This window comes from Callithrix jacchus, chromosome 11, assembly GCF_049354715.1.
Source record: "Callithrix jacchus isolate 240 chromosome 11, calJac240_pri, whole genome shotgun sequence".
Lineage (NCBI taxonomy): Eukaryota > Metazoa > Chordata > Mammalia > Primates > Cebidae > Callithrix > Callithrix jacchus.
The window spans coordinates 94356379-94370402 of NC_133512.1; the positions used below are offsets into that span (position 1 = coordinate 94356379).

The following is a 14024-nucleotide window of genomic DNA, read 5'->3' on the forward strand; positions in this document are numbered from 1 at the left end:
TCTGTTCTTGTGTCAGTTTGCTGAGAATGATGTTCTCCAGATTCATCCATGTCTCTACAAATGACATGAACTCATCATTTCTGATTGCTGCATAATATTCCATGGTGTATATGTGCCACATTTTCCGATTGTTATAAAGAGCCTGGCACCGCCCCCTCTCTGTCCTGTGTTCTCGCTAACCATGTGACTGCCACACACCAGCTTCCCTCCACCTTTCACAAAGAGTGGAAACAGCCTGAGGCCTCACCAGAAGCAGATGCTGACTCCACGCTTCTTGTACAGCCTGGGTACTGTAAGCCAAATAAACCCTTTTATCCAATAAATTACCCAGCTTCATGTATTCCTTTGTAGCAGTGGAAAATGGACTAAAGACAGCCATCTAGCTGTAGAGTCTGATAAGGTACAACAGAAGTTCAATTGTAGTTGTTACTCAATACATAGGTATTTGGAAGTCTGTTCAGGATCACGAGGTCAGGATATCGAAACCATCCTGACCAACACGGTGAAACCCCATCTCTACTAAAAATACAAAAATTAGCTGGGTGTGGTGGCGCACACCTATAGTCCCAGCTACTCCTACTCAGGAGGCTGAGACAGGAGAATAACTTGAATCCAGGAGGCAGAGCTTTCAGTGAGCCGAGATCCCACTACTGTACTCCAGCCTGGCGACAGAGCAAGACTCTGTTTCAGAAAAAAAAAAAAAAAAAGAAAGAAAGAAAAAAAAGCATTTAAAGACCTACACTTCCTTTACAAATAGAGAGACAGTATAGGTATAATTGCTAAGGACCAGAGCTTTGGAACTGGAATATTTACTGCTCAATCATGGCTCTGACACTTGTTAGTGCTGTAAGGTCCCCACGCCTCAGTTTCCCCACCTAAGATGATAATGGCAATAATGATAGCACCTTGTGGCTCATCATGCTGTATAAATGAGTAAAATACTAATATGGATGAATTAATTTATGAAGAACAATGGTTAATAGTAAGCATTCAATAAACATTATCTATCATTTTCAAATTATAAATGTACATATATGTGAAAATTGCTACATCAATGAGAATTAATCTGGCAACCAGTGACATATTTAATAAAAATTATATATTTAATACTTGTTCTGATAATTTAACAGTATTTAAATGGGCCAGTTCTTACTGCTGTGGCCCACAGTATCATTTATTATGCTATGAGGCCTACTCTGTTGCATACTTGTTTGATTAATCAGAGCAAAGCACCTTCCATAGCAATATGAATAAGATGTAAGTGCACTTGTGAAGTACCTGGAAGCTTATGAAAATGCAGATTTCCAGGCCCCGCCCTGATCCAGCAGGTCTAGCTCCAGGCCTATGAATGTGCATTCTGTACATGCACCCTATTGCTGCTAATACAAATGGTTCTTAAAGACACTTGGGAAAAAACTGCTCTTTAAGGCAAATGCTCCATCTTATTCTGTAACTTTTTGCCCAAATTGTGGATCTATTCAAAAGAGAATAAAGGGCAAGTGAGAGAAATAAAACAGCATGAGTTTTGAAGCCTGGAAGAATCTTCATACAGTTAATGTGGATATTTGCAAGAGAAATGAAATTCAGAAAGCATAAAAATCATGAGGATGATTTTGTCACCCTGCAGTCTATTTTCACAGTGGTCCTTGTTGCAGGGATGAAATTCTTGCTCCTGATGAAGTCACAGTGATGAAAAGGTACAAACTGTAGCAAAAAGAAAGTTCATACTGACCCACAGAATAATGACTCTCAAAACTGTCTAAAATACACTATTCTTGAATAGAAGTCTCATTGACCACTTTACATATTGGCAAAGGAGTAAAAGTTAAATAAGAGGTACTTGTGATATATTTTTATACATAACTTAATTATTGCCAAATTTTATTTATTAAAATGTCACTTGCACTGTAGCTAAAACCCCAAGCTGCAGTTATTAGGTGACAACTATATTACAAAAAGGGGAAAAAATTAGAGCCCCTTTTATTAACACTCTGAAAGCCAAGAATATGGTTTCCAGCCAAGAATGATATCAATTAGCCAACCATCTTCGTTAAAATCTAAAGAATAAATTCCAAACCTAATATGTCAACAAAAAATAACCATGGCTATTGTTTTGATTGAGTAACCTTATTTTTCTGTATGCTCCATCTTATTCTGTAACTTTTTGCCTGAAAATACTGCTGTCTCTGTTGTCGCTGCCATTTTCCTACACAAAATAAGGCTTTTCTTTATACTTTCAGTCTGTGTATATATACATATACATATACATATATATATATATATTTGTGTGTGTGTGTAAAACACAATGACTACATGTAAGACACAGGTAAATAAGTTTGTCATAGTTTGTTCATATTCATCAGTTTGCTTTACCTTCACATCACCACTGTGAAATTTCACAGACAAGTTATCTTCTATTGTTGATGAGTTTCAGAGGTTGAAAGGTCTTACAGACAGTTTAGGGACAGGGTTGGGGACACAAAGATCTCTTGTCTTCTGCCAAGGGTTCTTTTCACTGAACCTATGATTTAAATTGACAGAAAGGAGCAAAAACCTAAATAATTGTCAATAAACTGCCATCCATCTCAGTAATCAAGAAGAGTAAAGCCTGCATGTTCAGAGTTGTAAGCTTCATCACATGTCTGTGGCTGAAGCAGGCATACCACATACATTGTTTTTTCCTGTTAAAAATGCTCCAAGCACATATTGTTTTAAAACGTAAGTTTGACTCTTGTTTTTCTACAAGGGAGTATCAACTCAAATGAGTTACCATTTCATAAGCATTAAAATTGCTATAATAAAATGTCAGATAATAACAGGTGATGCAGAGGATGTGGAAAAATTAGAACCTATACATTGCTGGTGGGACTATAAAATGGTGCGGTTGCTGTGCACAATGGTCTGGCAGTTCCTCAAGATGTTAGACATGGAGTTACCATTGGATTCAGCAATTTCAATCCCGAGTACATACCCAAGAGGAGTGAAGACACATGTCCAGATAAACACTTGCACACAAATGTTTATAGCAGCATTACTTACAATAGGCAAAAAGGGAGAGTCGCTCAAATGTCCATTGACTGATGAACGGATAAACAAAATGTGGTACATCCATACAATGGAAGATTATTCAGCCACCAAAGGGAATGAAGCACTGATACATGCCACAACGTGGATGAACTTTGTAAACATTCCATCCTAAACGAAAGAAGCCAATCACAAAAGACCAAATAGTTCATGATTCCTTTTATATGAAACGTGCAGAATAGGGAAATGAAAATCTATGCAGACAGGAAGCAGCAGCTGTTTGGGCTGGGGGAGCAGGAGGAAGGAGTGTGGGGAGTGACCACTCATAGGTATAAGGATTCTTTCTGGAGTGACAAAAATGGTCTAAAATTAAATTCAATCGATGGGTGTACAATTCTATAAGCATACTAAAAAAATCATTGAATGCCATGTTTTATTTATTTTATTTTTCCATTTAAATTTCTATAGAGATGGAAGTCTTACAATTGCTCAGGCTGGATGATTATACATTTTGAATGAGTGGACGTTATGGTGTGAAAATTATATCTGAGCAAAGTTGTCAAGCAAAGACTAAGGGAAAACAGGAAAAATCTATAGAGATTTTACACTTAGAAGGTTTTTAAGTTTTGCTATGCTTTGATAAAATCAAAATTGGAAATAAAAGGTAATATATGATGAGTAGAGTTATATAATAAAGAAGACATAAAAAACTGATTATGTCAAAAGATAGGTTACCAAGTATATATTTATATGTTTCAAGTAGAAATAAAACATTTAAGATAGAATATTACTCAACTAATATATTTTAAGATATATGTATCTTATATATAATTTTTCCTATAAACTCTCTGCTCATAATATTTGTCTCTTTTTCCCTGTTGGTGGATTTCTTTTCTCACATATTGATTTGCATGATTTTTTTTTTTTTTGCATTAAGGAAGCTGACCCTTGAAGATATGTGCTTTAAATAATATTATATGTTACCGATTTACTGTGTAGTTCTCAATTACTTAATGTATAATTTTTATGACTATATTTCAAATATTTCAATGTATTAAAATGTACTTTTGTTGAAATAGTTGGAGAAATCTAAAATACAAAAACAAAATACTATTAAGGCCACCAAATCTAGCTTGCTTTTTATTGGTAAGCACCAAGTCTGTATCTTTAATTTCATCTAGAAGAAAAAAAAAATCTGCCTACTAGAAGAACAATGTTTGGGCGTGACTTAGGTACAATGACTGGAACGAAAGAAAACAAAATAAAAACTAGAAAACAAAACCCAGAGTTTAGATGAGAACTGGCAGAGGCTGTTCCATCACATCAGCTCACTCTGGCACAGTCGATAATGACACAGTAGGTATTGTCCAACCTCAGAGTCAAATAACCCAAACGTGTGGAGCTGAAATGTGGGAGTGGAACCTGGCATCAGACCTGAATTTGCTGCTAACAGGCCGGTCAACAGCAGGGACAGATGACCACAGCCATTCGCAATCTCTGACTTTTGGTAGCATGGTAGTAATTATTAATGGGCACAGAGGCTCTTTTTCCCTTTCTTTTCTCATCGTTTTAAAATCTCAGTTCCTCTTCTCCAGCTCTATTTGTTATAACTACATCCTGGTTTGTATAGACTTTTGTGCTTCTTCGTCTTTCTTCTCCCCTGTTTTTCTCAAGTTCATATGGAGCCACGTGTTGCCTATGGGAACCTAGAGTCAGGCCCTGCAGGCTCCATCTCTCACCTTCCACATGTGATTCCCAAGGACTGTTTGCTGTTTCTGCCCTTAGGACTTTCTTGAGAGATCCATATTCCCTGCCATCGCAACAAAAATGTGTGAGTACCAGTTAACTGACAGCTGTCATCATTAGAGACATCATCAGAGCTGTTTACCTGGGTTGCAGCATTCTCAGCTTTTTTCTCCCGAAGAACTGCTACCACCAAATTGCCTTTTGGGTTATGCCATCTGTCTACATCGAGGAGCTCAATAAATAAAATAATCTTAGGAAAGCAGATGGATGCTCTCGCAAAGCTTGGTTTTCCTTCCGCTGCCACAGTGTCTCGTTAATGAGTAAATATCTCTTTGTCGTGGTGCTGGGAAGAAATTTGCATTACCTGACTAGCTGGTTATTTTCGTCTTATAGATAATAAACATAGGGTAGCCAATTGCATTTCCCTTATGTCTTTCAAAAAATTGTACCATCGAATTTGTTAAGAAAGGAAGGATGCATGGCCCATTGTAGAGGCCTTTGGGGCATGTACATTAATTTCAAAGCCAATTCCTGGCTTCTTCGTTCTCCCACTCCTATTTACCCTTGATCATAACTTCCTTTCTCATCATAGATGATGGTACAGTTTTTGGAAACGTATGCCTATTTTGGATACGGAACATGCATTAGAGAAGAATAGTATGACTGAATCAAGAATTGCCATTTATTTATATTAAGTCATTGGCCAAATATGTATTACTTAGAGAGTGTAGCTATGCAGAAAGTTTTCATTTTGAGGCTGAAAGTTGTGCTACTTTAATTTTCTAGATTTTTACAGCAGAGACTCTATTTTCATGCATATAAATTATAAATATGTTTATGGTTTGTGATAACTATTACTATTAACAATATTAAACCCATTGCCTTAAATTTATATTAAAGTCCTGTCTTCTAATGTACAAAATTAATTAACCTAAAAGTTTCTAATTGCATAAATAGGATTTAAAAACAAGCATTATCTGTGATAACTGACTAGGAACATTTAGCAAATGGTGAAATCGCTGAAGAGACCATAATTCCCTTGCCTGATATGGGGAAGGTAATAAAAATGCAATTTCACAACACCTGCTACTTTACTAAGCATCTCAGTAATGCTTTTAAAAATTAACATATTCGTAGGCACAGAGAATTAATTTATCGCTCCCTGCTTTGTTTATGTACTAGGTGTGTATTTGTGCGTCTCTATGACAAAGGTTAAAATATAAGCTATTTTAGTTGGTGAGCACAGAAAAGGATGAAGAAAAGTATGCTATAAATAGTTTTGAAGTCATGGAAACAATTATATGGGTGGGATTTATTTTATTTTATTTTATTTATTTTTTTATTGCATTTTAGGTTTCGGGGTACATGTGCAGAACACGCAAGATAGTTGCATAGATACACATGTGGCAGTGTGTTTTGCTGCTTTCCTCCCCTTCACCCACATTTGGCATTTCTCCCCAGGCTATCCCTCCCCAGCTCCCCTCTCTGCTGTCCCTCCCCTATTCCCCCCAATAGATCCCAGTGTTTAGTACTCCCCTCCCTGTGTCCATGTGTTCTCATTGTTCATCACCCGCCTATGAGTGAGAATATGTGGTATTTCATTTTCTGTTCTTGTGTCAGTTTGCTGAGAATGATGTTCTCCAGATTCATCCATGTCCCTACAAAGGACACGAACTCATCATTTTTGATTGTTGCATAATATTCCATGGTGTATACGTGCCACATTTTCCCAGTCCAGTCTACAGGAAGTACCCATGGCAGGAGGCAGAAGGTATATTCACACTGTGAAGTGAAGGAAAGTTTAATACAGGGACTTTTTTTTTAAGGCATGGGCAACATTTAGGGAAACCACCCAAGTGTAGTGTAGTACCCAGGGCTAGTAACTAGAGTAATTGGGAAGGTATTCCCCCTTCTAGGCTTGAGGAAGATGCAAAAGGAAAGCAGGCCCTGCAACCTGGGAAGGGTGGCTGAATGGCGAGGCAGCCTGGTGGAAGCTCTAGCTTCAGCTCAGGGAATAGGTGGGCAGGCAGGTGGGGTGCAAATGCTCTGGCCTCACTTCTCTTCTATCCTCCAACTCCTGCCAGTGCCTCCCAATGGCCAAAAACAGTCAGACACCAAAGGGCAAGGGAGTTTCTGCCAGTTGGCCTCCTGGGGCACTGAGCCGGATGGAGAGGCACCAGAAAGGAGGGGCCTTGTACCCCCTGTAGCCTCAACATGGTGGAAATTCCCCTAGGTTTCAAAGTACTCGAAATTTAAATCTTGGCAAGTCATTCCTTTAGAATGAAACAATGGTCTACTTTTAAAACATGAAATATGCTGGAATAGATGGTGCAGTCTTTTAATAATAACTGTATAATGAATATGATCATAATAACAGCAATGTTTCTTGAGTGATATCTATGTTATAAACATTGCCCTGAGGCCTTTTTACACATTAGCTAAAGTGAACCTTAGTGATAAGGTTTGCCTCTGCCTTCCCACCCAAATCTCACCTTGAGTTGTAATAATCCCCATGGGTAAAGGGCAGGACCAAGTGGCAGTCATTGGACCATGGGGGCAGTTCCCCCCGCCATTCTCACAATAGCAAGTGAGTTCTTATGAGATCTGATGGTTTTGTAAGTGTCTGGCATTTCCCCCTGTTGGCACTCATTCTGTCTCCTGTCACTCTGTGAAGAGGTGCACTCTGCCATGATCGTAAGTTCCCTGAGGCCTCCCCAGCCATGCAGAACTGTGAGTCAATTAAATCTCTTTTCTTTATAGACTGGGTTTTCTTTAACCCAGTCTGGGGATTTCTTCATAGCAGCATGGGAATGGACTAATACACTTGGCCAGAGCCCTATGCAGTGGGTACCATCATGTCTTTATGCCACAGACAGTAAACAGGATGATGGCCACACTAGTTGCTCTGGCAAAGCCAGAACTCAAGTGCCACTTGGTTGTCTTAAAGTTTCTGTCCTGTTCAGCTCAGAGCACTGATTTCAGCTCTGATGTCTCACTCAAGTTTTTTTCTGCACAATGTAATATAGACAGCCACCTCTCATGGAACACCTGGCTCTTCACCACCATCACTGCCATGTGATAACTGGCCTTACGTTGTCCTCTCTGCATGCCAGCCTCCTGACTCCAGCTTGAGAGAAACTTAAAATGTGTGTCTTGAGTCTTGGTTGCCTGTGTTGCCCAGCCAAGCCCCTATCCTTTCTTGAAGTGAGTGTCCCTCTTCTCCAATGTGTGGTGCAAGGCAGCCCTCTCCACCTTATCCAGCCCTGCCTCAGGGTCCTGGTCTATCGCCTGATTAGCCCCAGGCCTTTTACCACTAGATCCCCACACCCTTATTGCCCAGGGGAAGGTTTTGATGATTATTGCTGTTGAACAGTTTTTTACTTTCTGATCTGTTCTGTGAGCTTATTCTCATTTCGTGGGCCACATTCTCAATTTAAAGACCCAGCCTAATAGGGAAGTGCTGAAGACATATGCTCTATAGCCATGGAATACATTTATACAGTTATGGATTTCTGAATGGCAAAGCAGTCATGGGGGGATAAATATCACTTTACTGCATCACCACACACCACAATAAACTGTTACAGCACAGCGTGGTGCTGCCTTAATTGTAGCAGATAATGATAATTATATACTGCCTCCATTAACTCCGCCATATTGAGCCACATTCTCTCTCCCTCACATGAAGTAGCTCCGATATATGGAAAAGGAAATAAAAATCTCATCTTCATTAAACATCTCTATTTAAAGCCGAAAGAAAAAAAAGGTCTGTGAAGCAGCATGGAGAGTTTTTACTGTGGATGAGAATGACGGATTTAATTGCTCACACAGCAAGCTGAAAACATACATGCGAATCACCTTTCACAAGAAGCCACTGGTTTTGAAAATGCCCGACACATGAGTTGCACAAGCATTCACAGCCTCGTGTGCGATCTTGGCGATGCAGAGCGGGAGGACAGCATCATCCCTGGGCTGAGAGTCCGAGAAGACCCGGGAAGGAGGGAAGTCAAGAACAAGAGTCTTGTCTTGAGCCAGATCCAGATCTTCCCCAACAAACAAGTGTTGACACTGTGACTAGCATCTCTGTTTTTACCTGACACACTGAAAACTGTTCCCATCACAGTGCCCCAGCAGAACCAGTCCCCTGGGTGACTGATTCAGGGAACGAGAACCTTGTTTCTGGTGGATACACTCATTTGTGCCATTTCCTCAAAAATTAGTTATGGTTGCTATGCATCTAGTATTAATCAGTTCACTCTAACTCAACCGAGCCTCTTTTAAATCAGTGCAAAGAAAAGTATCTTATCATTTTTAACAAAGAAGGGGAAACAAGAAAAAGCAAAAAAAAAAAAAAACTCATAACAAATTCTGGTAACAGAATGCTTCCTCAACTGTCCTTAGAAGACATATGTTAATGACTAATTAGAATGAAATGTAACAAGCACATCAGTATGTAAATGGTGCTTGAAAAAAGATCACATCATCACCAATTTAGAGCTAGAGAAAACTGGAGTCAACTCAGAACTCCACTTATAACATTTTTATACAATTAATTTCTCCAACCTGTTCTTCATTTATGAAAAGAACAACCTAACCCTGATCATATCGAAATTATCACAAAACCCACGTATGTGTTGCTCTTAACGAGGTTTTAGTACTACGCAGATCGAATCTGAATTCCATCAGAAAAACCAAACACTGCTAAAATATCCATAGTTTTATCTTTATAAAAAAGCAGTGTAGATATGTGTTTAGATTCTAAGCATGATACTTAGTCTAGATATAATATCTATTTTGCCTCTGCTTTAGTTTAACTGATACCTCAATCCTGCATGAACAGTGGCAGCTGGCATCAAATAGAAAAACGTCATCCCAAATAACTTAACATTCAAAGTATATCCCCAAACCTTCTCCGGTAAAAGAATCATGGCTTTGTTCCTAAGTCACATGCCGGAAAGCTGTAAGCAGGGTCTGGGCAGAGGGGACATTTTTCAAGTGGTAGAAATAGCTTCTTTCTGAGAGAATTTTAGATTTTGTGTTGTGCTTAGCACTTTAAATGTTGACCATAGCAACTAGCACCAGAATTTTATATACACATGCTGAGAGAGAGAGAGAGAGAGAGAGAGAGAGAGAGAGAGAGAGAGAGAACCCCTGAGTTCTAAGGACACATATTAGTAAGTACAGAGTTACAACCAATATTTTCTAAATAACTATTAATATTGTGCTTAACCTTTTTGCAAAGAGAAATGCTTAAAAATGTTAGATAAAATCTTTAATCCAGATTGTGACCTAAAAATGTGGCCTTGTGCAGATACAAATTATTTCCACTTGCAAAGGTTTCTTTGTGATAGAAAAAAATGAATTTGGAGCATTTGATTTTCATATCAAGGATCATTTTTATCAATATATTCTATACTTGCAAAGTAATCAGAGACAATAAATTAGAGGTGATAGGATATCCAACATTATTCAGATGTTTTGGCATTTTCAGTGAAAGAAATTCTGACTCCACGAATCACCCTTACTTGTCTTGCGCTAAGTATCTGGTTCAGAGCTCGTTCTATGTATGAGAGATTGGGCTTCTCAAGGAGCCAATAATCTTCACATTGCTTGCCATTTTGGATTAAGATACAGAAGCCCTTGGTTATCCCGAAAACGTGATTTGGATGATTATATATTATGCCGTTATGAGTCATTAGCACTTGACCCTAAATTAATTATCTGGTAAGTTAATCAGATCCTTTGAGAATGGGACATGGGGCAGATATGCTTAGAGGGGGGCTCAGAGGTAAGTAACAAACTCAGTAAACTGCCCCATGGGGCAGGACCACATATGAAATCCCACAGTAAAGAATTCCTCTTAACGCACGGTTATGCTCAGAACTAAGCTATTCTGTTGGTCATAGCCAATGTCTGAGATGTGTACTAAATATCTTTTATACATAACATTATGAATTAAATAAAAGTTAATAGGATGCCAATAAAAATGGTGTGGAAAAAACCTCTGGACACTTCCTCTTCTTAAAACTCACTGAAAAACTGACAAAAATTGTGATAATTGACTTTTCAGAAACATGGCATTTAACCGAAGCCTCATACGAATCTGGAGAACATTTACTCCAGAAAAACAGTCACGTTTTGGTAAGACGAGTAACCTCGCAGTGTTTTAACTTTTCCTGTTTCCATCCCTAACCCTATCCCTAGTTCTGTGGTAGGCTTTGTAAGCAGCTGTCTGCAACCACAGTAAAATCCAGCTGCCACTGGAGTGGAAAGAACAGGCTGAGGTGCCTCATTTCCAGAGAAGTGTCTGGATCTGACCTGCTTGGTAGTTCCCTGAAAGAGCCCACTCACAAGGCTGTGTTTATATGATGTGATTCGGTGCTTGCCCAGTGCAGAAAGCCTTTGACTTGGGACACCTTGTTGAAAGTATTCTCAGCAAACTGACACAGGAACAGAAAATGAAACAGCGCATGTTCTCACTCATCGGCGGGTGTTGAACAATGAGAACACATGGACGCAGGGAGGGGAGCACTACACACTGGGGTCTGTTGGGGGTAATAGGGGAGGGACATTAGGGGGTGGGGAGTTGGGGAGAGATAGCATGGGGAGAAATGCCAGATATAAGTGAAGGGGAGAAAGGCAGCAAATCACACTGCCACGTGTGTACCTATGCAACTATCTTGCATGTTCTTCACATGTACCCCAAAACCTAAAATGCAATTAAAAAAAAAAGAAAGTATTGAGGCAATTGTTTAACTTCTGAGTCACCTATGGCACGACATAACAGCTGGGAGAAACACTGAACTAACCAAAAACTTAAAAGGTAAAACTAGAAAATGAAGTTTCCATAAAAATGTTGAAAAGTTCCAACACATTTTTTTTTTTTTTTGGAATCTAGAAGGTCAAGTACATATGCAGAGACGTAGGTAATGGTAAAGAACAATGGAAGACTTTAAGCTCTCACCCCTGTCTGACCTTGAGGCACTTACTAAGCAGGAAGAGAGAGCTAAGGCAAGTTGTTAAATGTCTGGCTGAGTGCTGAGGTGTGCCCCAACACATACATAAGCACATTGGCAGATTTGCAAGCCCTATTGGTTCCAGGTCAATAAGACTAGAAATCTCTGTCTACTCACTAGATGATCACTAAGCTAACATAAGCCTCCATGACCGCATGTGAAAAAGAATAGAGATTTTTCAGAATTAATGTACAAATTTGTCAAACAAAAAACAACAATAGCAAACACTAAAAAATAGGGAGGAATCTGACTTCCAAAGTTGACACAGTAGATTATTTTAAAAGTCTAATTTTCAAGGGAAAAAAAAAAGTAGAGACAAGCAGAGAAATAAAAACAGAAAAAGCATGTCCCAGCTCCCTTGTTTGTATAAGTTAAAATTGGTATGGAAAAGCAAGGAACTTAATAGACAAAATAACCTTGAAAGGATAACTTTTTTTTTTTTTGAGATAGAGTTTTGCTTTTGTTTCCCAGGCTGGAGTGCAATGACATAACCTTGACTCACCACAGCCTACACCTCCTGTGTTCAAGCAACTCTTCTGCCTCAGCCTCCTGAGTAGCTGGGATTACAGGCATGAGTCACCACACCCAGCTAATTGTGCATTTTTAGTGGAGACAGGGTTTTTCCATGTTGGTCAAGCTGGTCTTGAACTCCCAACCTCAGGTGATTCGCCTGCCTAGGCCTCCCAAAGTGCTAGAATTACAGGTGTGAGCCACTGCACCCGGCCCAACTACTGTTTTAAAAGTTAGCAAACAATGTTTTCTTGTTAAGTTGAATTTGAATGCATGATTCTGCTGTGTCCACGGAGACCCATAGATTAAGGAGTTCCTTTCCTGAGCAGCACTTTGACTATCGGCGCTGTCTCTCGCAGCATACTTCCAACCTCTGATAGGACGGCCTTCCATCCAGGCCTAGCACAAATCACAGAGGTATTTCCTTGATCGAAGCTTCCATCAGTCAAATCATAAAAGACTAGCACACTCCTTAAATCAGCAAAAACTCTGGTTGACAGCAATGCTTCCTGGCAAACATAGCCCAGTTTTCTAGTTCAAGGGAGTAAACTGAACACATTAGAGCTACCCATCCTGCCTCAAGCCCCAGAAATGGCATAATTAACAATGGAAACTCCAAAGGAGAATTCTTGGTAGAACACTTCCTAGTAGCTTCTGAAACAGAAGGGATTGAGAGCAGGTTAAAGATGCAAGATCATCAAACATGCAAAGGCAGAACAGCTATAAAGGTGGGAGCAAGCCTGAAATGCTTCACTTTCTGATAGGATATGGACAGAGAAGAAGGGTCAGGGTAAATTGAAAGCTGTTGGTGAGGACACTACAGCCAGGGCAGCCATGCATTTGATTCCTCTGTAACTCCTTTTTTCCTTCTATGCCTAGGCAGAAATAACAGAGTGGTATGTCTTTTCAGTAAAATTAGCCAGGGTGTCATGCAGAGAGATGGAGCAGTGCGTACAAATGGCTGCAGGTGATCAGGAGATAGAGGGGTGCCCACATGCTGAAAACTAGCTCTTGATATTCCTCACTTCATACCTTGTGCATCCTCTTCCTTCGTTTTACTGAAAATGGCCTACGATAGTATTTATCAACCACCACAGTTGAGATGCATTTTGGTGTGTGAAAATCAAAAAAATACTTAACTCATGTGTGAAAAAAGTGCAATGCAGTTTAGCAGAATAGAAAATATCAGAGTTTATTTCACAAGAGGATTAATATTAAATTTCACAGGAGGATGAATACATGTTCAGTAAGTCATCTATTTGTTTCATAAATAAGCACAGACATATACATGTGTTTGTCATGGCTCGTGATGTGTACTGTATGTCTATGTGCATCTGATATGGTTTGGAACTACATCCCTGCCAAAATCTCACACTGAATTGTGATCCCCAGTGTTGGAGGCGGGGCCTGGTGGGACGTTATTAGACCATGTGAACTGTGATCCCAGTGTTGAAGGTGAGGCCTGGTGGGAGGTTATTGGACCATGTGAACTGTGATCCCAGTGTTGAAGGTGAGGCCTGGTGGGAGGTTATTGGACCATGTGAATTGTGATCCCCGGTGTTGAAGGTGAGGCCTGGTGGGACGTTATTGGACCATGTGAATTGTGACCCCAGTGTTGAAGGTGAGGCCTGGTGGGAGGTTATTGGACCATGTGAACTGTGATCCCAGTGTTGAAGGTGAGGCCTGGTGGGACGTTATTGGACCATGTGAACTGTGATCCCCGGTGTT

The 14024-nt window shown here is 39.6% G+C and overlaps 1 protein-coding gene and 1 long non-coding RNA gene across 2 annotated transcripts in view; one reads left to right on the forward strand and one right to left on the reverse strand.

Moving 5' to 3' along the window:
• The window catches only part of DPP6 (dipeptidyl peptidase like 6), a 1158816-nt gene that overhangs the window by 1040043 nt on the left and 104749 nt on the right, over nucleotides 1-14024 (reverse strand). The window lies entirely within an intron of this gene.
• LOC144578405 (uncharacterized) overlaps nucleotides 1-14024 on the forward strand; it is a 33351-nt gene that overhangs the window by 12693 nt on the left and 6634 nt on the right. Inside the window, exon 2 of the long non-coding RNA XR_013524129.1 lies at nucleotides 4810-9944. This is a non-coding gene — a long non-coding RNA (uncharacterized LOC144578405). The remainder of the gene's footprint in view (nucleotides 1-4809; nucleotides 9945-14024) is intronic.